Source organism: Maniola jurtina, chromosome 8, assembly GCF_905333055.1.
Source record: "Maniola jurtina chromosome 8, ilManJurt1.1, whole genome shotgun sequence".
Classification (NCBI taxonomy): domain Eukaryota; kingdom Metazoa; phylum Arthropoda; class Insecta; order Lepidoptera; family Nymphalidae; genus Maniola; species Maniola jurtina.
In genome coordinates, this window is record NC_060036.1 from 13,035,566 (window position 1) to 13,062,972 (window position 27,407).

Genomic DNA, 27,407 nt, shown 5'->3' on the forward strand with positions numbered 1-27,407 from the left:
CCCCAGTTATACGAGTGCACTCTAACAATATTGACTGATCGATGCACTTTTTAATTAAGCTGAAAAATATAACCTGTAAGTCGATACAATTATTCCATACGTTTATCGAGTGCAGTCATGAAATATTTTTAACCCCCGACCCAAAAAGAGGGGTGTTATAAGTTTGATGTGTGTATCAGTGTATCTGTCTGTGGCATCCTAGCTCCTAAACTAATGAACCGATTTTAATTTAGTTGTTTCTGTTTGAAAAGTGGCTCGATCGAGAGTGTTCTTAGCTATACTTCAGGAAAATCGGTTCAGCCGATTGAAAGTTATGAGCTCTTTTCTAGTTATCAGTAACCTTCACTTGTCGGGGGTGTTATAAATTTTTAATTTACACTTGTTCTGTATTGTAGTGAATTATTTATCTAATTTTAGCTGAAAAGTTTTTTTTATTTTAAAATCACGTCTTGTAAAAGTTTCTTTGAGTTGAAAAGCTATATGTATTTCTATTTAGTAGCTGACCCAATAGTGGTGTCCGCCTTTACTCTATCTGCGGAAAGAATCTAGTATAGCGCTCTCTCTGTTACGTAACCCTATACAAATGACAGGGACAAAAATATCATTAGGTGTAGGTGAGCATTTTGAGTCACCAATCACAAACGAAACTATATTTTGGAATTAAACTTCGAATGTTTTTTTAAAACATTTTCGAATTGAATTTTGTTTTTTTTTTTTTTAACACGTTTGTGATTGATTGGTGATTCAAAATTGTTAACGCCCACTAAGATTTTTGTCTCTGTCATTTGTATGGCATTCTGTAACAGAGAGAGCACTTTACTTACTTCTTTCCATCGATAGAGTATAATGTTAAGACGTTCGTCTTCTTTTCGAGAGATTGGAGCTTCGATTCGAGTCTTTATGGTTAAAACGCACGTAACTCTGAAAAGTTAGACTTGTAATAGCGCAGTGCCACCTAACATAATATTAAACCTTAGATTAATTTCCTTGTAATTGACTGCACGCAGACCATGTAATCCCCTCAACGTGTTCGGCGTTTTAATGTGTAACAAGTGGTGATCAAAAATACATTGTTACAAAACAGAAAATATTTTCCAGATTAAACCAGATATTTTTTCTGAATCTGCATCCATAAAAAAATGTTACAATAACAGAGAGCTTTTGTTCCTTGTAATTGATTGCACGCAAACTCTGTAATCCTCTCAACGTGCGCAGCATTTTAACGTCTTGTGTAACATGTGGGGAGTTAAAAATACATTGTTACAAAGGAGAAAATATTCTTGACGTGACAACGTCTTTTAATTCGATAGAGCCGGCTGCACGCACGAAAAAACATGACTCATGCGGCGTTACCTCGCTCTGAGGCGTTCCATGTAAGGCTTGAAGTGCAAGCGAGAGCGCGGAACGAGCGACAAAGAAGCACAATCGGCCTTTGTTGTCACGTTCAACTATCGTCAGTAAACCGACTTTACAGACAACCAATTTTTTTTTTCTAAGTTAGAATCATACATAACAACAGAGAGCTTTCAACTGTCACAGTACAGTTAGAGCTGTGCAACTTGACATAATATTTAACCTAATTTTCTGTAATTGATTGCATGCAAACGTTACCCCTGGATTCAGGTAGTGCAAGACCGTGGCGTGTAGAAGTCACTACAAGAGACCTAGGTCCAGGTGTGGATACCTATCGGTTGCTGACGATGATGATAATGAAACACTGTGATCCCTTAAACGTATTCAGCGTTAAGTCTTGTGTAACATATGGAGAATTTAAAATACATTGTAACAAAAGAGATTTTCTAGTTTAATTCAGATGTTGTTTTCACAGTCTGCGTCAATAAAAAATGAATGTTAAAATAACAGAGGGTTTTTATAGTCACAGCACAGTAATAGCGCAGTAGAGTAGCGAAACCTGACATATTAAACCTTAGATTAATTTCCTTGTAATTGATTGCACGCAGACGCTGTAATCCCCTCAACGCGCTCGGCATTTTAACGTCTTGTGTAACATGTGGAAATTAAAAATACATTGTTACAAAAGAGAAAATATTATCCGCTTTCATCTAGTTTTATATTTTAAGGGAATTATTTTTAACCCCGACCCAAAAAGGGGGGTGTTATAAGTTTGACGTGTGTATCTGTGTATCTGTCTGTGGCATCGTAGCTCTTAAACTAATGAACCGATTTCAATTTAGTTTTTTTTTGTTTGAAAGGTGGTTTGATAGAGAGTGTTCTTAGCTATATATAATCCAAGAAAATCGGTTCAGCCGTTTGAAAGTTATCAGCTCTTTTCTAGTTACTGTAACCTTCACTTGTCGGGGGTGTTATAAATTTTTAATTTACACTTGTTATAATTATTCAAGCTATGAGCGTAGACCATATACTAAATGCGTAATCTCAAATCGCTTCGCTTTATCTATTGATTTATATATTGACAGTGTTTTTAGATTCTACGCTATATTTAATTTCCATCCGCGTAGATTTACGTTTATGAAAATCCCGTGGGGACTCTTTGCTTTTTAAGGATAAAAGATAGCTGTTTTCTGTTCGTTTGAGCTGTAAAAAATAACACAAAAGCATGGTGTTCAAATTGTATGAATACAATACAATACAATTCCACATTCATACAATTTGTAGGACATGTAGGACATTCATACAATTGTATTGTATGAATGTAGGACAGCGACAGGTGGCCAAATCCTTCTCAGTCTGAGAAGATACCCTTGCTTGATATTAAGCTGGCAGTTGATGACGATGTTATATAAATATTATATTATGTGAATTATGAATTAGCTAATCATGACTAATAACCACGTCAAAGCTTATTGAAAATTCAAACATCTCTGTAATATCGAATTTCTCATACAATATGTATGAATTGCATGATATCTATTATCCATCCTATAATGACATATCAAAGTCCTGCCATTTGCCGGTTGCAATTAATTATAAGGGAGCTAATCTTAGGTTTAATACGTCAAATTGTACGTCTCGCCAGTGACGTCACCTTGACAATTGAAATCCCTGTCGTAATCATATTCAGCGTAAACTTTAAGCTAGGTGCACACTCGGCACTGGAACGGCATTGGATGAGTCAAGGAAGGGGTTTCTTTAGAGGACCATTCAGATGATAATATGTGTCATTTTCAATCTTTTTGCTATGCATTAAGGTTGAACACATGCCACCTGAATGTTCTCCTAAAGTAGCCCCTATTATGATTATGAATTCCAGTGTTAGAATTGTAATACCAGGCCTAGCTTGGTCACGTGACCAAAATATGTACCTGTCACATACTAATTTAACTGTAACTGTATAACTGCATAATTAAAAATTATAAATAAGTAAGAGAGCGTAAGAAATGCATTTTATTAGAATGCACCCTAAAATCACAAAAGCAAAGAGAAATCTGTCTCTGATTTTCCGCTTTGAATATTATTGCTATCAAGTTATTTAATCCACAAAATTGTTATTTTTATCCTACTCGTTTGAAGTAAAAATGATATTTCACTTCAGTAAAACTTGAATTTCAGATACGATATTGCGAATTCAGGTTCATTTTATTAGGAAAAGGCTTATCTTTAGACACGCCTCGAGTTCAAAGCGGCTAGACTGTGTTGCGAAAAGCTTATCCAAGCTATTTGCATATAAGCCCAAATTACCTGCATTATTATGAGGTTGAACTCATTTTGAACTCAATCTAGGCAAATCATATATTACGAATTGTTCTAATAATACTTAAACACACAATAATTGTGTTGTCGATGTCTAAAAGTAGTACTGTACTACTCACAAAAATCCCTGTGGATAAGGAAAGCAACTGTATTTAGTATAGGTACTAATTTTTCACAACCAGATACCATAGGAACTTTAAAGTTTATACGAAAAGCTGTAGGGCTCTTGAATTTCTCTTTTTTTTAATTATACTTGCTTCGAGACTATTTTGCAGATCCATTTTTAAGTAAATACAAGTACAAAGTTTTTTTGCGCAAAGGATCAGCCTGGCTGTTCAGCGTGAGAATTGTCTGTGAATGGGCACGCTGACATGCTAACCTGTTGTATACCTGATTTATATACTGTGTTGCAATCCACAGTTTATTTTCCCCGCGATAAATTAGGACTTCCAAATCTTAAGGATACAATGACGAACTTATTAAATCTAAATACATAGGAAAGAATGACTTGGTGGTCTATTGAACTAAGAGGCAGTGAGTGCCAGACCTTCGTTATTTAATAAAAGCTGAAAGTATCTCTATCGTTGATCGTTCCTCCCTGTATTGGATAATACGCAGAGAAACTTTCAGCTTTTATAAAATAACTAAGGTTTCTATCAACGCACAGCTCAAACTACTGGACGTATTGGTTTGAAACTTGGCGTTTCTTTTAAGAAAAGATTTTTTTTAATGGAAGTTTGTAGTACACGCAGACGAAGGCGCGTGCATAAGTTAGTTACAAATAAAAAAATAATGCAACGTTTCGTTTACATACGTATTCATGTTACAATAGAGGCACTGAACTATCGTTAATTACGATTAGTTAGTAGGTAGTTAAGAGTAACTGCTAACCGTATCGCGTGACCAAGTTGATTATCACACTATAAACACTGGCCAACTAATAAAAGGCGAGCAAAATAATAATTTTTAATTTCTTCCGGGTGCTTGTTAACTCGCTATGATTTATTTTTAACTAACTTGTCCCCGAGGCAAAGCTTTGTGGAATAAATTGTTCACATTTATTATAATAAACGGGGTGTCCAGCTTTTTAAATTTATTGCACTAAACGAGAAAGTTATTGATTTGAGGGAGTAACCGCAATTTCAACCAACTAAATCAAAATCCCAATGCGGCCAGACCTTACTTATTCTCTGAGAAACAAAACGTGTGGGATAGAGTAGTGTTACTGTATACTCGTATAAACTACTAGCGACCCGCCCCGGCTTCGCACGGGTGGACACTACCACGAAAAATCCTATCTATTTTCCGGGATAAAATATAGCCTATACGGATTCGGAAGAATCCCTCTAAGTAATGGTAAAAGAAATTTTGAAATCGGTCCAGTAGTTTTTGAGCCTATTCAATACAAACATACAAAAATACAAAGGTTTCCTCTTTATAATATTAGTATAGATTAACGTATGCATATCTGCTAGCATGAGCCGTGGGCCAATTTATAGGTATCAGCTACTGAAAGCACTTGTCAAAAAAATTTACTCACTTACCTTAAATACTGACGGCTGATTTTCATGTATGTTTGACAGTGTATTGTTAAAGCCGATTCACACCAAGTACGTACACGTGACAGGCGTTGTGACGCGCGTGAATCCGCAGACATAACTGCACGCATTACGTCTACTCGAACGTTTACGCCACGCAAGCGGTATAACATGTCTCATACAGTTCCATTCATTACAACGCAATGGTACGCACTACGTCTACGCTTACGCCACGCATACGCGGCCTGTGTGGCCGGCGCTTTAATAATAATAATTAATATTCTATACCGCCATCACTTCCTGTCGGCGGTTATTTCCGCCAGAAGCTTTAAAGCTCGCAAAATAAACAATTTATATATTATGATATTTAGGAATATACATAAAACTCAGCACTCAGATATAAAGAAAAGTGAATAATGTCTTCACGTGCCTTTAAATTGGCCCGAGTTAAAAGCTAGCAAATATTCGTAAATTAAAAGCATACACTAGCGTTATATCACTACTCTATCTCACTCATTTTGTTTATCAGAAAATAAGGATCAGGTGGCAGTGGGATCTTGTCCCAAAGCTCTGATAGCCTAGTGGTTAGGACGTTGGCCTCCTAATTGGAGGTTGGGGGTTCGATTGCGGGCACACACCTCTAACTTTGAGGAGTTATGTGCGTTTTAATAATAATAAAGTTTCTTTATTAAGGTAAAAACTAGTTTTTAAGTATTAGTATCTCAGAAAATCCAAGAACTCCTTCGAGATTTTCAAAAACCTTAATCTTCACGGACTAAGTAACGGGTATCATCTAGTCATCACACTATCACACTAATATTATTAAGGCGAAAGTTTGTGTGTATGTGTGTGTGTGTGTGTGTGTCTGTGTGTGTGTGTGTGTATGTTTGTTACTCCTTCACGCAAAAACCACTGGACGGATTTGGCTGAAATTCAGAATTTAGATAGATAATATCCTGGATTAGCACATACGCTACTTTTTATCCCGGAAAATCAAAGAGTTCCCAAGGGATTTCAAAAACCTAAATCCTCACGGACTAAGTCCCGGGTATCATCTAGTATGGCAATAAAGTTCCGCTTGATCTACGAAACCTTAGCAATTCAATCTACTTGATATGACAATGTATACTTGTGGCTGCGTCCTATGTCTCGGTGGCATGTATGTAGCGAGATCCATTCACCCTTGTATCCATCTCAAAGGCACTTTAAGTGAGCATATGTTGTTACAAGTAGATAGGTTATAGGAGACGTTACTTCAGTACATGTTACCAATACACGGATACATGTATAACGGAATTCTAGTAAAGACAAAGGAATATTAAGTATAACTTGTTATGAATAACAGCATAATATGATTATACAGCTTTTCTTACAATAGACATTCATCATAATGATAATTATTTGTATACTTCTCGGGTTAAAAACAAGAAAGCAGTTAGCGAACAAGTTAGTTCGGATAGTTTTGTCGCTGAGCGAGTGTACGACAAACGATTACTCTAGCCAGTCGCTCGGATAGACAACCGAACTGGACCTCACACACGTTTTTGAGTATGGAGAACTTTCAGGCATGGAGGTTTCCTCACGACGTTTTCCTTTACTTATTTTAAATAGTTACTACTTACCCTATTAAAGCACTACCCATATTATAAATGCGAAAGTGTGTTTGTTTGTTGGTTTATTGGTTTGTAAATTTGTCCTCCAATCACGTCGCAACAGACCAACGAGTATAATTAAAGACCTTGAGAGTCACATAGGAGTATGTTACTTTAATCTCGGAAAATTAAAGAGTTCCCATGGGATTTTTAAAAACCTGAATCCATGGTTACGAAGTCGCGGGAATTAGCTAGCCGTTAGTAATTGAACTTTAGGTTAAACGTAGGACAGCAATATCAAAGTGTTTTCGAAAATAGATAAGTTTAACCCTATTAATAAATCTTTATAATAGAACTTAGAAGGTTAAGCACAAGAGAGAAATATCAAAGTGTTTTCGAAAATAGACCCGAAGAAAGTTAACCTTCTTATTTATTTTCGTAAACGTAGGCTTATACTTATCCCTACTTTATGCTTGCTACCTACGCGACCGTCTGTCCTCATTACGTAATTGCTATTACATGAAAACTGGCTCATTGGTCTATTGGTTAGCATTTTCAAATGCGGATGACAAGGTCTAGGGTTCGATTTTTAGGTCGAACCAAAAATAATTAAGGATACGTTTGAATTGTGTCATAAATTTTTAGTAGTTACTAGCCCAGAGTTTTTTAATTTATTTACAGACAAGCGCTTGGCTGCAATCAGACCTACTACCAAGTGATGATGCAGCCTAAGATGGAGCGTTAGGAAGGCGATAAAGTTTCAGCCCATGCCTCGGAAAGCACGTAAAACTATCGTTGAATTTTAAAATTCCTTTACAAATTAGCCCGTGACTGCGATCTCACCTGGTGGTAAGTGATGATGCCGTTTAAGATGAAAGCGCCGCGCCGGCCACATAGGCCGCGTATGCGTCGCGTAAGCGTAGACGTAGCACGTACCATTGCGTTGTAATGTATGGAACTGTATGAGACATGGCATACCGCTTTGCTTTGCGTGAACGTTCGCGTAGACGTAATGCGTGCAGTTATGTCTACGGATTCACGCGCGTCACTACGCACGTGTCACGTGTACGTGCTTGGTGTGAATCGCCTTGAAAGTGTGCTGAATGGGGTATGGCAGTTTTATTAAACCCATACCCCTTATCGATTTCTACGCAGCATCGTACTGGAGCGCTAAATCGCTTGGCAGCACGGCTTTGTCAAAGCGACGGCCGAAGCCTCCTGCCGATGAAAGCTTCTGCGCCTGATCTTTCTCCAGTCGTATCGGATTCCCGTCTCATTGGACTATGTGAATAAGAGTGCATCTGTGTTTGAACAAACATTTGTGTACTTTAATATCTCTCGCGCAGATGTGTTTCTGTGAAAATTGGTCGCTGTAGCCTAAAATTCGGTAAAGAGGACATTATTGTTAGGTAAAATATGTGGTAGGAAAAACTATATTGTAAGACTAGCTCCTCGTAAGAAACGTGCTAACAAACGATAAGAAAGCATCAAAAGGTTGCCAAAAGAAAACATAACATCTCTTAGTTCCAGGCCGCCGCCTTTTATTCCATAATTCTCTGCCAAAACGAACCTGACCGGATCCCGACCTTCCTTTATTAACTATGTTTTATATACAGTCCCCCTAGCGATACACCCAAGAATGCTATTTCAACCAAGCAATATTAATCTTTATTTCTTTCTTCTTACATCCTATAATCGTTTGAAGCTTTAACGCAAATTACTGCAGTGTTTACGGTGATCAGTGAAAAATGTCCGCTTATAAATAAATTTAAACTCTGTGATCTTGAAGATAAGAGATGTTTTTGAATGAAAGAAACACTATGCCATCACGTGGTTTATCCGGTTAGTTCTTTCTTGGGAATGCGTGTCCGCATAGTTTGAATTCTCCGGTATATTTTTGCCCTATATAAACTGCATGTTTCTTTATTAAATAAGGTATGGAAAGTAAATGCGTGTTTGTCTGACATAAAAACATTACTTCGTCCATCTGTTTAGTAAAAAAAAATTGCGTATGGCGCCATCAACATGCTGTGGATTTTTGGAAAATTTTAAAAACTTATCCGTGTGGAATTAAGTTTTTAAAAATCCCATAGGAATGGTAAAACAGTGGCACTCGTCATGTCTTCGATTTGACTGAGGATTTGATTTTCGTTGTAAATCAAAATATTATGGCTTTTTCCAAAAACTTATATTAAGTTATTATATAAGTTCAATGCTAAAATATTCTTGATATTTATATTTTCAGGTTTTCATTGATCACTAAATGATGCCCGCGACTACGATTCGGGTTTTCAAAATCTTGATGGTAGGTAATTTTTCATTTTCCATTATATAAAAAGTAGCTAACTCGTCAGGTCTATAATTATATCCGAGTAAAAAAACCGGCCAAGATCCATATCATCGTACAAGATTATGTACTTACTTAAAAAAATTACAATGTGGCCATTTTAAATTTTTTATTACTTTTGTTATAGCGGCAATATAAATACACATTCTGTGAACATTTCTGAATTAATAATTAATTTAAGTACCAGGAATATTCAAGGACGAGAAGGTATACAAGGTATTTGAAGTCAAAACAATATAAATTTAATTCGAAACCATAAGATTTTAATTGACTACGAAAACGTTCAAAACTAAATTGGCCACGTCACGTGACTTTACGTGAGTGCTCGTAACTGGATTGAGTCGGAATGGAACACCTTGTATATTTTAAGTTGGACAATAAATGTAATTCAGAGGTATATTGGCCTCGGTGATTTAGCATAAAGTATAACATGCAGACCTTAGGGCATAAGAGCAGCGGGCAGATAATCTTTTTGTACTTTATATGTTATTTTTCAACCCCCGACCCAAAAAGGGGGGTGTTATAAGTTTGACGTGTGTATCTGTGTATTTATGTATCTGTCTATGGCATCGTAGCTCCTAAACTAATGAACCGATTTTGGTTTAGTTTTTTTTGTTTGAAGGTTGCTTTATCGAGAGTGTTCTTAGCTATAATCCAAGAAAAACGGTTCAGCCGTTTGAAGTTAGCAGCTCTTTTCTAGTTATTACTGTAATCTTCACTTGTCGGGGGTGTTATAAATTTTTAATTTACACTTGTTGCTACTTTATGTTATCTAATGTTTTACTTTTGTGTTTATTTTTATGATGGTGTACAATGAAGCATGTTCCAATTAAATTCAATCATTTTTATAATGACACCGGTATGATTGCATGCAATGCATTGTAGCCAATAGTGAACGAGCGTCAACCAATCATAGGTGATTGCGATAGTTACTCTGTAGCTGTCGTTTTCTCGTAGTCGAGCGACCTGGCGACAGCAGCCCGCTACGCTTGTGTTCAAATCCTGACCGTATACCAAAGGTAAAACGGCAAAAACCCAAAGCTAACCATAAACTTTGATTAGATTTTGTAACAGGCGACGGCAACGTACATTAGAATGCGTGAGTCGCGACCGCCGTAATTGAATTTTCTAGGCCATTGCTCCAGATTTGCTGTTAGTCGGGGGATTATGCATTGCGAGGCAAAGGATTTTCTTATCCTCGCAAAGAAAATGGCGAAAATGTGGAAATATTTGAATTTTTATGATAAATTCTCGCGTACATGAATGATGTTTTTAAGCGGTACGACTTATTTTATCCGTTACGAAAAAGCTTTTAACTTTGCGCGTGCGGAATTGCGTAGGTACCTGGTTGAAGTTTTTCAAATATTTTTTTTGAGTGCAAAACTAAACATCAACTTCATACCTACTGACGACTAGCGGCTTCGTCCGCGTGGATTTATGTTTTTGAAATCCCGTGGGAACTCTTTGATTTCCCGGGATAGAAAGTAGCCTAATGTTACTCTCCAGGTCCTTAAGAGGGGTTTCTCCATCACTCGCTCCATACAAACGTAGTTCCAATTTCATTTGAATATTAAGCAACCAAAGTCCATGAAATTTTGCAGATATACTCGTATTTTAGAAACTAATATCTGTGGTTTTCCAGATTTCTGTTAAAATATTCGGTCTCAAAGTTACGCGGTCATAAAAATTCAAATACAAATCTTTGAGCCCCTGTAATTTTAAAACTACATATTTTTAGAAAAATCTAAAACACTACAGGCACAGATATTAGTTTCTAGAATATGTCTGCAAAATTTCATGGACTTTGTTTGCTTAATATTCAAATGAAATTGGAACTACGTTTGTATGGAGCGAGTGACGGAGAGACCCCTCTTAAAGTTGCGTTTTCCGGTTCGAGATGGCTATTCCCACACCTTGGGACCCCAACGTCCCCAATTGTGATTTATGGGGCATAAAATGCAGAAATCACAAAACTTTTTCCTAACAATTTTCTCTACGCAAATAAAATAACATGGAAATAGAACAACAAGTCACCATAAACATTTAATTTTAGCATTTTGTTCAGGAAGTTTGTACAATGCATAGCATCGTCTCGTTTAAGCCACAGAATTCTAAAAGTAATAGAAATGGTATCTGATGTTGTTAATACAGAAATAATCAATAGTAATACAATTAATAGTATTACAACTATCATACTTGTAGCATTCAAAATAATGCGATGCTAAATCTTTAAAAATACGACTGTTTTTATAAAAAAGTGCACTTTATTTGTTCGTGTTATGGTGTTAGGTGAATAGGCGTATTTATATTTTTAAGTCTAGAATTATAGAAGTCTATTTGTAGAATAATTAAATAAGACTAGCTTTAAGTTATTATTGTAACATTTTCAATACGTAACAAGATAAAGTTTAAAACTAAAATCCGACTGCAATCGTCTTAATAAACGTTGAAATACTATAGTAAAATTGTTTTTCTGTATCTTAATATATTTTAATGTTGTTGTACATTTATACTCATGATCTAAGAATTTTCTCCTCTTTCATTTGACATCCCACTCGATACAATAGCAAAGAAAAACTTTTGGACACCTCCACTTTTTCTCATGTAACATCCGTTAGTTTGATTATAGTTAGTTCAAAACCGGCCCAGTAGCTTAGACGCTACGGTGGAACACACAGAATCTGGATACAAACATACATACACACATACATACATACATAGACTGCTTAAATCATAACCCTTCCTTTTGGCTTTGCCGCAGTCGGGTAAAAAATAATCCAGGAAAAAATATAAAGTCGATATCTATGTTCTCAAACAAGCGACAAACTGAAGGAGACAAAACTATCTAAATGTAATTCCCAGTATGAGTGAGTTTAACAGCGCTGGATCTCCACTATTACGCCTCGCAACAGTCAAACTACTTATAGCGGAAGGTTTCATGATTCCATTGATGTTTTACTAGACATCTATGAGATGTTCCCTTACCGCTTTTATTTCTTTTCTGAATTCGGTGGTTCAAGCAGAACTACGACTACGAAACCGGTTATTATTTTCCCGTACAGAATAAATAGGACATTTTAATGGTCACAATAACGATATATCATGTAACAAGTGTTTATTGATTTTATATCATGTTTCATAGAAAACTCTTCTGAATAACGCACGTAATAATTGTACTACTTAAAAGAAAGTCAGTTTGCCGTTTGCAGGTTCCGTAGTTTTAATTATTTTAAACATACCTTTTTGAGACCCAAAGGTTTTCGGTCTTCGTTTTTGCTAGCGTTCATGTTACACCATGTATAGTGACTATAAGGAATCGATTATACACTAGAGGATGCCCGCGGCTTCGACCGCGTGGATTTCGGTTTTTAAAATCCCACAGGAACTCTTTAGGTAGCCTATGTCCTTCCCCGGGATGTAGCCCATGTCTGTACCAAATTTCATCAAAATCGGTTCAGCGGTTGGGCCGTGAAAACGTAGCAGACAGATAAACAGACAGACAGACACACTTTCGCATTTATAATATTATATAGTATATAGTATGGATTAGCCAAATTTCGTGATTCTAGGTCAACGGAAACCTTCAGCTTTTGATTCCCTAGTTAGTGTGTCAAAATATGAGACATATATAAACGGCCGTATCTTTTGACCGAGTTGACGTAGAAGTTTGATTATTAGCTTCAAGGGATTGTAAAATATATTATTAATAATAATTCATGAATATGTAATAATAATAATGAATTATTATTATTTCATATTGATTTCAAGTTGATACCCTACGCCTTCCTGAGTAAAAAGGTCTTGACTCTTGACAGACATCTACAACGAATTATCCGATAAGGGTTCCATTCATCCTTTGGAGGTACGGAAGCTTAAAAACTACGACTTCACACTTTTCTCCATATTTTTGAGCAGATCATATAAATCGGTTTTGAGGAACCCTAAAACTATTTTCTCTTGAAGCAGGTATATGCGTGTGACGGGCAGCTCTTCGTATCACTAGAGACATTCTCATATTTATTGAGGGCGCGTGCTATTTGTTTTACTTGAAATTTAATTTATGAAGGAAAAGAAAATGTAAGTTATGAAGGTATGTCCTTACTGATATTTCTTAGAAAATAAATTCTTATTCTTCTGTGTGAGTTATTTTTTCATAAATAAGGTGTGAAGTCCATCTTTTTGAAGCGAGGCTTTCTTTCGGACGTTATGTTTATTCCAGTGAGTAAAATGAGAAAAACCATCATCTTCACCATGTCCGTCACCGCCTCCGGGCTGCTGACTGACAGTTGGATGGACAGACAGACGGTCAAGGCGGCTAAGTAATGTGCGGTTGCATTAAGGTTAACGTCAATGCCCAACAACGCCATAATTATTGTGATAATCAACGCGTTGAACTGAGAGGCCACACTTAAACGTCTAATGCCAATTAAATTGGGGTAAAAATCGTGTAACGCCAAACGGCATTATGTATAGCGTTGTAAGTTGATCGTGGCTACACGGAAACGCCGTTGAACATCGAGTTGTTGGCCGTTAGTGTGGCCGGGACGGGACATTATAGGATCCAGTTGGCACTTAGCATAAAGTAAACAATAAAGAAATATTACATCAAACAATTTTTTGATAAAAAACGATGCATTTTATAGCCTTTTCGAATTGCTCATTTTAATCTACCCTCAATTTGATGGAAACGCAAGTTGTAATAGCTTATGATAGTGTTATCAAAGTTATGAAATCCAACACCACCCAGGGGAGAGGGATAAAATTGTAATGGCTCGCGGTCGAATTCGTTCCAACTTGTAATAGCAGGGTGCTGATAGTTGTGATGGAGTTTGAATGGATATAGTTTATGGGTAGGCTTCGGAGATGCCTCATTTTCATTGTTTCGGTATATCCACAAAGAATAGCGGAGGTCGACGTGTTATATAACGGCGTATCCGACTAAATAGATCGGTGAAGGAAACTCGCGGGGACAACAGCTGTATGCCAGACAGTTCTCCATAATATTCTCAAAGGAGTGTACCAAAGCACACTTGACCTGCATAGCAGACTATCTTTCTCATCCTGACAGGAGACTCATAGTGGGCCGGCCATGAGTTTATATTTAATAAAAAAATTATAGCTGTGTACTTGAGAATGCAAATGACATAAAATTAGAATAGAATATCGCATATAACTGTTGCCGATAAATTAATGGTGTATTAATATTTGATATTAATGTTAAATTAATGTAAAACGTGCTTACAATAAAATTACAAAGTCTTCAAAATTATAAAACAGTCAAAAAAAATTACAATTACACAACATGTCATACAAAGGGGATACCTAATAATAGATAAAAACCTATTATTATCTCTATAATTTAATTTCCATGGGGCCGAGAGTTGAACCTGGAGCCTTCCTCTAACCCCACAAAGTGCACCAGTGCACCACGGAGATCATGTTAATCTATTACTCTTGTAATCGCAATAAGATTAGCTCATTTCACATGCATAGGAAACATTATCGTCCGTTCACAGATACAATCAAGTATACGTTACGGTTGCATGATCGCGAATATTAAATCAAGTCGGCAAAACTGATTCAATGCGATGGTTGAGGAGCGGACTGAATTCCGAAAGGTCGGCGGTTCAAACCCCACTCGTTGCACTATTGTCGTACCCATTCCTGGCACAAGCTTTACACTTAATGGCCGATTCACACCAATTGCGTATGCAGCACGTACGCGTGACACGTGCGTGGTGACGCGTGTGAACCCATAGAAGTAACTGCACGCATTACGTCTACGTGAACGTTCACGCCACGCAAGCGGTGTGCCCTGCTTCATACAGTTCCATACACTACAACGCAATGGTACGCTCTACGTCTACGCTTACGCAGTCTATCTGAAGGAGTTCTAATTGGAGGGGAAAGGGGAATTTTAGTCATGACTAGCTGATGCCCGCGACTTCGTCCGCGTGGATTTGGGTTTTTTGAAATCCCGTGGGAATTCTTTGATTTTCCGGGATAAAAAGTATCCTATGTGCTAATCCAGGATATTATTTATCTCCATTCCAAATTTTAGCCAAATCCGTTCAGTAGTTTTTGCGTGAAAGAGTAACAAACATACACACACACACACACACACACATACAAACTTTCTCCTTTATAATATTAGTGTGATTAGCATGGCTAATATTCTTTTTTAAATTAAAAAAAAATAATGCAATGCTAATGCGAGACTGATTGATGGACTTGAGTGTGGCAGGAGAGATTTCGGTGCCACTATCATCATGGTCAATCCATTGCTGGCCCACTACTGTGTACGGGCCTCCTCTCAGAATGAGTAAGGTTTAGACTATTGGAACATACTAGCCTAGTATGGATTGGCAGACTTCACATACCTTTGCGAACATTATGGAAAACTCTTAGGCACGCAGGTTTATTAAACTATTGTGAGTGATTTCCATTATAAGTATAGGTTGTTACGGCTATACTCACGTATTTAGTCGATATAAGTTTGACTAGTTTCAAATCCATCAGGGGTCCTTTATACGCAGGTTTCCTCACGATGTTTTTCTTCGCCGTTTAAGTTTTTTTTTTTTTTAACTTATACTTGCGCTTGATTGCAATCTCAGCAAACAGAGGAGTATACAGTCTAAGGTACTCGTGCCTGCCTAGAAGGTGCGTATTCACTCTTCTTTTAGAGGTACCAAAAAAGAAGAGTGAACAGGCACCATAATTCCGAAAATTTACAGATGCGTGCTCAGGATTGGACCCTCTAACCTTTTGAATAGAAGCAGGACGTCACAACCATTAGGCTAACATGGCTACAAGCTCATATCACATGCCAGCGCGGTCACGAATATTAAATCAAGTCGGCGAAACTAATTCAATGCAATGCTAATGCGAACATGATTGATGGACTTGAGTGCGGCAGCACAGGTTTTAGTGTAGTGTCGCTATATTCGGATACTCTCTGACCCGTCCTGGATTCGCCTGGAATTTCCGAAAATCCTTTCTGAGCGGGGATTTACGTACGTTAGTGTGAAAACGGACGTGAAAAATCTCCGGTTTCTGAACTCTGCTGGGTCTGTTTTTAGGATTCCAAAACCGAATGGTACCAACGAGACCCTATTACTAAGCCTCCGCTTTCTATCTGTCCGTCCGTCTGTCTGTCAGCGGGCTGTATCTCGTGAACCGTACCTAACAGGTACAGAGTTGAAATTTTCACAGAATTATAAAAAAATAAAAAGTGTTATTTCTTGTACGATGGTACGGAACACTTCGTGTGCAAGTTCAACCCGCACTTGACCATTTTTGGTGCTATTGTGTGATTTACACACCACACAGATTTTTTTAACTGTAACTTTTTTAACTTTAACTTACGCTTAACTATAAGCAGTACCTAGGTTTTTTAAATGAGATACATGTTAGCCCTTGACTGCAATCTCACCTGGTGGTAAGTGATGATGCATTCAAAGATAGAAGCAGGTTAACCTGGAAGGGTTATGGTAGTTTTCATTAAACCCAAACTTCTTTGGTTTCCCAATTCTGGTTTTGCTGGCCGAGATCGAACCGTGGACATCCCAACACGTAGTTCCATTAACCACTACCATTAGCCACTAGGCTATCACCGCTATTTACTAGCCGTATGATTAATACAACGATAGAATCACACTAATATTATAAAGCCGAAAGTTTGTATGTGTGTGTGTGTGTGTGTGTGTGTGTATGTTTGTTACTCCTTCACGCAAAAACTACCAGACGGATTTGGCTGAATTTTGGAATGGAGATAGATAATATCCTGGGCACATAGGCTACTTTTTATCCCGGAAAATCAAAGAGTTTCCACGGGATTTCGAAAAACCTAAATCCACGCGGGCGAAGCCGCGAGCATCGGCTAGTTTACCATAATCAAATAACATAAGCATTGTATTCAAAAAAAAATGGCCAGTCATAATATTTGAGTTAAAATCTTCTTTTGAACATCATATATCCTGATTTCCATATCATTTTGATTTGAAGAGCGCAAGTAGATAACCCCACTTTATCCTAACAATAACCTCTGGCAAAATAAATGTTTGTTGAAAAATGACTTCTATGCATAATAATATACCGCCCTGGCATTGAACTATTACTGAAGACAAAACCTAGCTTAAGACTCTTTTACCACCAGTAATAATATGTGAGTGATATCCACAGGATAGAGTATGTCTAGTAAAAGCTGATAGTGGGAAAGCGTGGCCTTAAAAATGTCAGGTGTATCCCTGACACAACCTAATTTTTAGGGTTCCGTACCTCAAAAAGAAAAACGGAACCCTTATAAGATCACTTTGTTGTTTGTCTTTCTGTCTGTCTGTCTGTCTGTCCGTCCGTCCGTCTTGTCTGTTAAGAAGACCTATAGGGTACTTCCCTTCGACCTAGAATCATGAAATTTGGCAGGTAGGTAGGTCTTATAGCACAAGTAAAGGAATAAATCCCAAAACCATGAATTTGTGGTTACATCATTAAAAAAAAATATTAAAATATGTTTCAATTTTCAACGTAAGATAATATGAAGTGGGGTATCATATGAAAGGGTTTTACTTGTATATTCTAAAACAGATTTTTATTTGTTTTTATGTATAATATTTTGTGCAAAATGTTGGAAAAAATATCCGAGTACGGAACCCTCAGTGCGCGAGTCTGACTCGCACTTGGCCGTTGGTTTTTTAGTTTAATAGTCAATTAAAAATTGTTATTATATTTAAAACTAACAAAGGACGTGGATTTTACGTATTTCGGAAGACTCTCTATTTAATAATCACTGAGAAAGTTTTTAACATACCTACTCAAATACCGTATTGCTTAAAACCTAAAAAGTTAGAGTCATTCGACTCTAACTTTTTAGTTTTCCCGGCCTTTTTTAGGCCCAGGATCGAACCCTCAACCTCTCGAATGTCGAATGGCCGATGTCAATCACTGGGCTGTCACTCCCGTATTATTAAGTACTAGCTGATGCCCACGACTTTGTTCCCGTGGATACAGGTTTTTAAAAATCCCGTTGGAACTCATCGATTTCCGAGATAAAAAGCAGCCTATGTGTAAATCCAGGTTATAAGCTATCTCCATTCTGAATTTCAGCCAAATCTGTCGAGCAATTTTTGCATGGAACAGTAACAAACATACACACATACATACACACAAAGTTTCGCCTTTATAATATTAGTGTGATAGTCTGATAGTGTGATTCGGTGGTAATTGCTTTCAACTGCTGATCAAAGTACAGCACAAGCTGTTCCAGTTAAAAACTTACCTTTAACATTTAAACGTGCTTCACAAAGGTCAGCCGGTAATGCGAATGAATAGATTGCGTTGTTAATAAAGAATGAGCAAGACCTCTGTTCAAACCTGGCAGTGATTGACGTGTGAGGTCCATAAAAGTTTAAACGCGAACGTGAACGACGTGGCCGGACGTTTTCTATCGACGATACGACTCGGACTGTAACGATTCGACATGTAATATGCCTGAATTTTGATCATTCGCTACGCTTTCCCGCATCGGGTTAGCGCGGAGGCTGTGCGGGTCATCCCCACTCCGATTGCCATGTCGATCTGTCGCGAACTAGGTACGCTGTTGCACTACTATCATACAGAACTCCTAGCACAAGCTTTTCGCTTATTTGGAGGGAATAAGGAATGTTAGTAATGATTAACCTGGCTAACATTCTTTTAAAAATTACTATCAACTACAAGACAAGTGGCGTTAGTTAATACCTTTGAGCACAGCTAGTATTGAGTATTTAAAGTAGAAAACAAAAATGGAACCTGCCGTTTTTGCCATCTTTTCCTAAAAGGTACTTACTTTACTACTTTTTTTCTATTTGTGTGCTTTTACGAAAGTGCTCGTATCGGTCCCGTGATGATGTAAAGCCTCCACTGTCGGTACACTACCAACATTGAGCTATATACCTAGACCATAGAGATGCAGACCTCATACATCTGGCATCAAAAATCGACCCATACTAATCAATTACCTAAATATATTAAATGAAAAGTTGACTGAATAACTAACTGAGTTATTAACGCACAGCTCAAATTACTAAACGGATCGGGTTGAAATGCAGCTGTCATGACGAAGACATTCGCTAAGAAATGAATTTGAAAATTCAACTCCCAAGGGGGTAAAATAGGGGTTTGAAATGTGTGTAGTCCACGCGGACAAAGTTTCAAATATAATAGCTGTTTAGTTGAAATGCACATAAAAGTTGTGGCCAAATATCGTGTTGTGTCATGTTATAAATAGATCCCATATTATAGCATCACTAGCTTAGTCCCGAGTGGACTACACAAATTTCAACCCCCTATTTTACCTACTTAGGGGTTGAATTTCCAAAAATCCTTTCTTGGCGGATGTTTACGTCATAATAGCTGTCTGCATGCCGAATTTCAGCCCGATCCGTCCATTAGTTTGAGTTGTGCGTTGATCAGTCAATCAATCAGTGAGTCAGCTTTTCTCTTATACATATAATATACATATATTATAGATTGTTGACAGACATAATAAAATCAGACTAAGCGCCAATTAATTAACTGTCGAAAAGTACGACAGGATTCATCGCAATCCGTTTGAGGCTGTTTTGAAAGATATTACAGCCTCTAGTATATGGCATCTCTTTGGCAGCCATTGTTAAATTATTAATGGTATTGTACTCGGACGAAGCGTTCAGGAAAATAGGGAGTCTGTTAACAACCACCATTTTGATTTATCGATCAACAATTCATTGCTAGTGTTTGTGTGAAGATTTTACCTACCTACTTCAAATGTTTTTCGGGAACATGAGTATCACTAAAACATTCTCTATTATGTATTTTCATGTCCACTAATTTGGCTTTGTTATAATTAATTTTAATTATTTACTTACACATTCATAATAATTAGCCATTAACATTCAAAACTTCAATGTTATCTACAAGGTCAAACCAGTAATAAGGAAATCCGTAGGAGAACCAGAGAAGTCGATACAGTTCAACGGGTTTTGAAGCTGAGTGTCAATGGGCAGGTTTGAAAAACCGATTGGGTCCCATACATATTGTTGGAAGACGCCCCCACTAGGTGGAAAGACGACATCAAACGAGTCATAGGGAGCCGTTAGATTCTGGTGGCACAAGAAAGTCGTTTGTGGAGGTCGCTAAGAGAGACCTGTGTCCAGCTGTAGACGTTTATCCATTTATAATATTGATGATGATAATTTATTACTTACTAGCTGATGCCCGCGACGATATAATTTTTTTTAAATCCCGTAGGTACTCATTGATTTCCCGGGATAAAAAGTATAATCTATCTTCATTCCTTTCAAGAAAATCCGTCCAGTAGTTTTTGTGTGAAAGAGTAACAACCATACACACATACACACAAACTTTCGGCTTAATATTCGTGTGATTATTTTAAGTTTTGTATAGCATAATGTTATTACTGCTACAAATTGGTACTTAGCGGTAACCCATCTTATTAACCATAATTTCCTTTTCCATATTACCTTTCCTAGTGCAAGACTGTTCATCTTAACTGAGTTAGAAATATTTAAACAGCAAGATGCAATTTTATAGCCCGTCTAGAAACCGCTCAAGGCGTCAACCCGTCAATGCACAAGGTAAATTCATCAATCACCCATTCGCATTAACAATGCACTGAATCAGTTTGTATGGCTTGATTAATATTCGTAACAACAAAGCACGGATTGCATCCACAAGCTGATAATTGGTTTCCTATGCGTAATAATATGTATCGAGCGTTATTACTAAATTAAATTAGATTGGAGCACACATTCGGATGCGAGGATATTGATATTAATCCGTTGTACATTGATAAAATCTAGCTTTATTATGTAGCGGCATACAAAAGCAAAACACAACTAGTGCCCCTGACTGTACGACTAGTTAGGAAAGAAGATTCTACGAAGAAGAGCCGGCAAGCAATCCGGCAATACTCTACGTAGTAAATAGGTAATTCGAACTGTTCAGGTGAATAACGAAATCCCTCATCGTTAAGCACCTATTAGATACGTAATTAATAAATCAATTAATTAGTCCCTATTATTTGAAAGCCGTATGAGTATATCAAAATAATTCAAAGCCTCTTAATTTTCATCAGTTACGATATAACCGCAACCTAGTATAACTAATAACTATAAACAAAATTGAAACATTAATTAAGTAAACTCATCTGTGTTAGGTACGGTCATAATTCAATTAACAAGCTGTTAACGAATATTTTGTTCTACAATATGTAGCTTTATTAACCGGGAAGGTATCTAAATTGTAAAAGGGTTAAAATACTTATTACAGTAGTTTTGATGACCTCTGGCTCAGTGAGTGTTGTGATCTTATAAGTGAGAGGTCACAGGTTTGATTCCCGGCAGGGGCAATTTATAATTTCTATATTTTGGTCTGGTTTGGTGGGAGGCTACTGCCATGGCTAGTTACCACCCTACTGGCAAAGCCGTGCCAAGCGATGTAGCATTCCGGTACGATACTGCGTAGAAACTGATCAGAGGTAGGTACTTATGGGTTTTATAAAAGTGACATAACCCTCCCAAGTTAGCCTGCTTCCATCGTAGACTATGGTGTCTATTAATTTTATCAAGATCTCATACTTCTCTATCTAAAACTGTGATGGCCCCGTAGTTAAGACGTACGCCTCCTATTCAGCAGGTCGGAGGTTCGATTCCCACCTTTGACTTTTAGGTTGTGTGCATTTTGAGCAATATATTAAGTGCTTTAACAGTGAAGGAAAACATCGTGACGAAACCTGCATGCCTGAAAGTTCTCCATAATGTTCTCAAAGGTGTGTGATGTCTGCTAATCCGCACTGGGTTAGCGTGGCAGACCGTGCCACGCTAAACGTTTCTGATTCTGAGAGGAGACCTGCGCTTAGTAGTGAGCCGGCAAAGTGTTGATCGTGATGATGATATTTTTTTTTGTTCTCATTCGTCAACGTCGAACTTAAACGTTGACTACAATCTCACCTGGTGTTGAGTGATAATGCAGTATAAGATGGAAGCTTGCTCACTTTGGAAGGCGTGTAGCAGTTTTTAGCCAACCCATGATGATAGAAATAGGTCTTGATAACGTTAATTAACATCGAAAACTACACATGTAAATGAAAACACATTAAATTCAGAAATACAATTCCAATACGAGAGCATTAGATAAAATTATAAATGATCATTATTAGATTAGGCGGGTCCATTAGGCATCCCCGCGGTGTGATTTCACCACACAATCCGTGATACATTATCACAATTAGTGAATCGATTGCCTTGACCACACTACCACAGACACTTTGTAAGACAAAATATATATTAACAGTACAAATTACAGGCTGCAAATTCCATAAAGCTTTCATTTCACCAGAACAACCAACAGCGACATGCCACTGGATCTTATAATATAACTAGCTAATGCCCTACTACTCGTAGCTGATGTCTTCAACCGCGTGGATTTAGGTTTTTAAAACCCCGTGAGAACTCTTTGATTATTATCCGTGATAAAAAGTAGCCTAGGTCACTTTTCAAGTATTTAACTATATCCATGTAAAAATCCTTTGTTCCATTGCGGCGTGATTGAAGGACAAATTAACAAACAAACACACTTTCGCATTTATAGTTATGAGTAGTGATTATTGGATCAGGCGGGTCCATTAGGCATCCCCGCGGTGTTATTTCACCACACAATCCGTGACACATTATCACAATTAGTGAACCGATCGCCGTGACCGATACACTACGTAAGACAAAATATATTATTATATTAATGTAGGAAATTATGGGATATATACCCTATACACGGAAAGAAGTTAGTATAGAAATGATAGAGGAAAAAATCTCAATGGGCGTTTACCATTTTGAGTCACCAAGCAATCACAAACTAGTTAAACATAAAAAACTAAGGTTTTATAATGGGAGAGCTTGCGGGACCCTCTCGGGAGCTAACAATGTAAAAAAAGGTTTTGTAACAAGTGTAAATTAAAAATGTATAACACACCCGATAAGTGAAGGTTACAGTAACTAGAAAAGAGCCGACAACTTTTTAAATGGCTGAACCGATTTTCTTGGATTATAGCTAAGAACACTCGATCAAGCCACCTTTTAAACAAAAAAAAAAACTAAATTAAAATCGGTTCATTCGTTTTGGCGCTACGATGCCACACACAGATAAACAGATACACAGATACGCACGTCAAACTTATAACACCCCTCTTTTTGGGTCGGGACTTAAAAACAGATGTTAATAATGATGATTTACAATTATCGCACGTTTTAAGACTAAGGAGATCCGTACGACAAAATAATATCACGTCCTGTCTATATCTTAGCTCCGTATTAATCCTACTTAAACTCTCTAGAATAACCGCTCTCGCTTTGAAGGTATCCAATATTCTGTTGACAATATCCTGTTAGTCCTCCACACAAACTCCGAATTCATAGCGCCATGATTCTCACATTTAATACAAGACGGCCGGGCTAGCATAACGGATATGAAAATATTATTAAACGTAATATATCAATGACGTATGACAATTTTATACAAGAAAACAAACTATTAATAAAATTATTATCTTACGATCAACAAACTAGGTCCCATATTTCAACAATACCTTTAGTCCCTGATATAACGTTATCTTGAACCTAATCTACAAGCTTGCATTCCGAGTATAATGAGTGCGGACGCATCCTCATAGCGGTTTTTGCAACGCTTTGTCGCTTTGATTATGCTTGGGCTGTTGCTATTGTGCCCCGTTCTCTAGCGTTTTGGATAAATTTCCTCAGATACCCGGAAGATAATACTAGTGACGTCTTTATCCACCCTTTATTTATATCTCGAGAGCTAATAGAGATAGCAATCGTCGGGGAATTGTTTTGCTGATTGCTTATTAAGAACGTTTAGGTTTCGTGTCGGCGGACTGGGGCGACACGAAACCTAAACTCGCTTTATAGGCTATTGTTTCTGTTGATTTGATTTAGGAATACATTCCTATGTGTATACAGCACTGAAATGGACATGTACAAGTACGCTAGAAGAGGTGTGACATCACACTATCACACTAATATTATAAAGGCGAAAGTATGTGTGCATGTATGTTTGTTACTCCTTCACGCAAAAACTACTGGACGGATTGGGCTGAAATTTGGAATGGAGATACATTTTACTCTGAATTAGCACATAGGCTACTTTTATCCCGGAAAATCAAAGAGTTCCCACGGGATTTTTAAAAACCTACATCCACGCGAACGATGAAAAAACAGCGTTCGAAGACTCTCCGCCAGATGGACGGACGAAATCAATTATATCGCTGAGAGCCGCTGGACTCAGCTAGCGCCTGTATAGACACATCCAAAAATTGATTTTTAATAGTACTGGAATACACATTTGTAGTAGTAAGAAGCATGAAATATTTTTGACCAGGTTTTGGGGTCAAATACCACAGTTTGCGGCAATGTAATACCTACAAGAAACCAATGAATGAATATACCTACTTTTATTCAACCAATTTTAATCAACCAGCCTGTTTGCGTCCACTGCTGGACATAGGCTTTCCCAAGAGCGCGCCACCACACACGATCCTCCGCCTTCCTCATCCATTCACTTCCTGCTACCTTCCTAAGGTTGTTAGGCCAGGGGATTGGAGGTCGTCCCACACTACGATTTTATTGTAAACCACAAAACCAATGGACCAATGTCCAGCAGCAAACACCTATCGGTTGATGTCGACGGCGACGAGTTAACCACCAATAAAATAATAAATTATAATCACTGGAGTATAATAATAATTTATGTGGCATCACGAAGCGAAGTGATTTATGGCCGTGGCCATTAATGGTTATTCCAGTATACCTACTCATTATACCGGATGTGTTGGTGACGTGAACACGCATTTGGCGGGGTTGCCATTGCGAGTTAGTGCGTTCTTCACTCTTTAAGTACCACACACTTCCACGTAATTGTTTACTTTTATTTGATTACATAATTAGCTACTTTGATTACATAAGTACATATTTTTCAGTGAGCCGAGTCATTTTTACCTGACTACGGCAAAGCCAAAAGGAAGGGATTATGGTTTGGAAACCTTTATAATTTTTCGTGTTTTTCTATTTGTCTGTAGGTATGTCTGTCAGTTTATTTAGAAACTATAACCTGAAGCTGAAGTTTTAATACAGCAGTCGTATATACGTTTATGAGCGTATATTAAAGTTTAGTACTTCCGAATTATAACGAAACCAACAGAGACAGTTAAAAGTTTAATATAATTAAAGTAGTTGTGCTGGAGGGCGGGGGCGGGCACAGATAATAAAACATGCACAAAGTTTGCGTAGGTACGAGTACGTTGCAAAGTTTCAATGCTTCCAACAATAGAGAAATATAGGTAGATCATCTCTTTGGCGCAGTGGTGATATGGTCTTATAAATGGAAGGCATGGGGTTCGATTCCCGGCTGAGGCAATTCACATATTAATAATGTCTGAATTTTTTTTTTTGCCACCTTAGGTTTTTCATTTATTATAATAAGTAATATAAATCACACAGAACACCTAAGGCTACAGCGAGTTGGTGAAATTACATGTGTTTCTTTACAGCGCTATCCAAAATTTTACAATGTAAAGGATACAGATTTTCACAAATGTTAAAAATACTTAAATATAAAATTAATAAATGTCTGAATTAATTAATACTATGTAATATTATGATATAAGATGTACCATTGTAATATGCAGAAGTACTTGTACTCAGGTTTTCGAACAATAAAAAAAGGTAGGTAAGTGTTCGTTTAATTTTCAAATATTCCGACTGAATTTTTAAGAATTTAAATCCACGCCGATTAAGTCTCAAATAACTATTTGAATATAATAACTACTTTTTGACCAATATTCCCCTTTCCCCTCCAACTAAGCGTAAAGCTTGTATGGTACGACAGTACACCACAACGGGTGATGTTTGAACCGGCGACCTTTCAGAATTCAGTCCGCAACCATTCAGCTGTAGAGATAAATTAAATGTTGAGATAATTATTTTGAGTTCGAGGTTAAAATATCACAACAAAACTGATTTGTTATGATAATTATTTTGGTACGAAACTCAATCAAAGTTTAAATTAACACAGGTGAAAACTAAGTAACTTGTTCGTTTAATTAAAAGCAACAGTAATTGATGGCTTTACCAAATTGATATTAAAGTTTTCTTTAATTAAGATCCTTGCGGTGTTAGTTCGTAAATAATGGGCAATAAGAGGCTTAATAATATATTGTAGTAGGTTATGGTAATAAATTGTAATAGTTCTAGACCAACGACCTCTGTAGATCCCACTAGACGGGTCATTCCAAACAAAAACCTTCCCAGACTGCAACTCGCTTTTGTTTACAAGTTTATATTGTGTATTTGTTTTACCTACTAATTTTCACTGCTTCATAGAAAAAATACATTTCAAGTTGTTAAGTTCATAAATTGATTCATATTACATATTACATAATAAGTATTACATGTAGTCACTATTCACCTTTTTTTATTATTAATTATGATTTATGACTAATTAGTATTTTTATTTTATTTTAAGACATTTTTGTACATTGTAAACTTTTTGATTGTTTAATAATTATTATTTTTAATTTCTTTTGGCATAAGTTGTGATATCTAATTAATAGTTTATATATCTAATAATGTGTGTGTGTGTGTGTGTATATATAGATTTAAGAATGTATTGATATTATAATTTTCTGATGTCCTAATAAATAAATACAATATAATACAATTTTTTTTCAATTGCTGTTTTATTGGCACTAATTCTCTAATTAAATGGTTTATTATACTAATAACTTAATAGCCAGTACCTTATTAATTTTGGCAGCTTCAAAGAACACCATTTTAGTTCCAAGTGCGCATCTAATGTGTATATGTATATTGTATACAGGTCGTTATTTTTGACAATATAGAGATAAATCATGTATAATATTTTCGATAATTTCATTTTAATCTTGTCTTTAATTTTCTTAATTATTTTATTTTTACATTACTCATTGTCAAGAAAAATGCTGCCTCAAGGACTGACTCATTAAGCCCAAACCCTGGACCCAGAAAGCTGAAAATTTTGTACTTACAGATTAGAAGTTTATTTATGATTTAACAAGGAATAGGGTCGGTAGGGTTTATAATTTCGCCAAGCGAAGTAACAGACGGTTGATAGTAAAAAATATTCTTGTATGCATTCCATGAAATAATAGCGTATCTTGCTTGAACTTTTTAAAAA

General features: G+C 36.8%; 2 long non-coding RNA genes across 2 annotated transcripts; one reads left to right on the top strand and one right to left on the bottom strand.

Moving 5' to 3' along the window:
- Nucleotides 1-554: 554 nt before the first annotated feature.
- Nucleotides 555-23,036, top strand: LOC123867308. Its single transcript, XR_006796381.1, has 3 exons — nt 555-569; nt 11,215-11,221; nt 22,970-23,036. It is a non-coding gene; the product is annotated as an uncharacterized LOC123867308 (long non-coding RNA).
- LOC123867309 lies at nt 5,131-27,407 on the bottom strand. The gene is made up of 3 exons (XR_006796382.1): nt 27,398-27,407; nt 17,794-17,799; nt 5,131-5,190 (listed from the first exon to the last, which is right to left on the bottom strand). It is a non-coding gene; the product is annotated as an uncharacterized LOC123867309 (long non-coding RNA).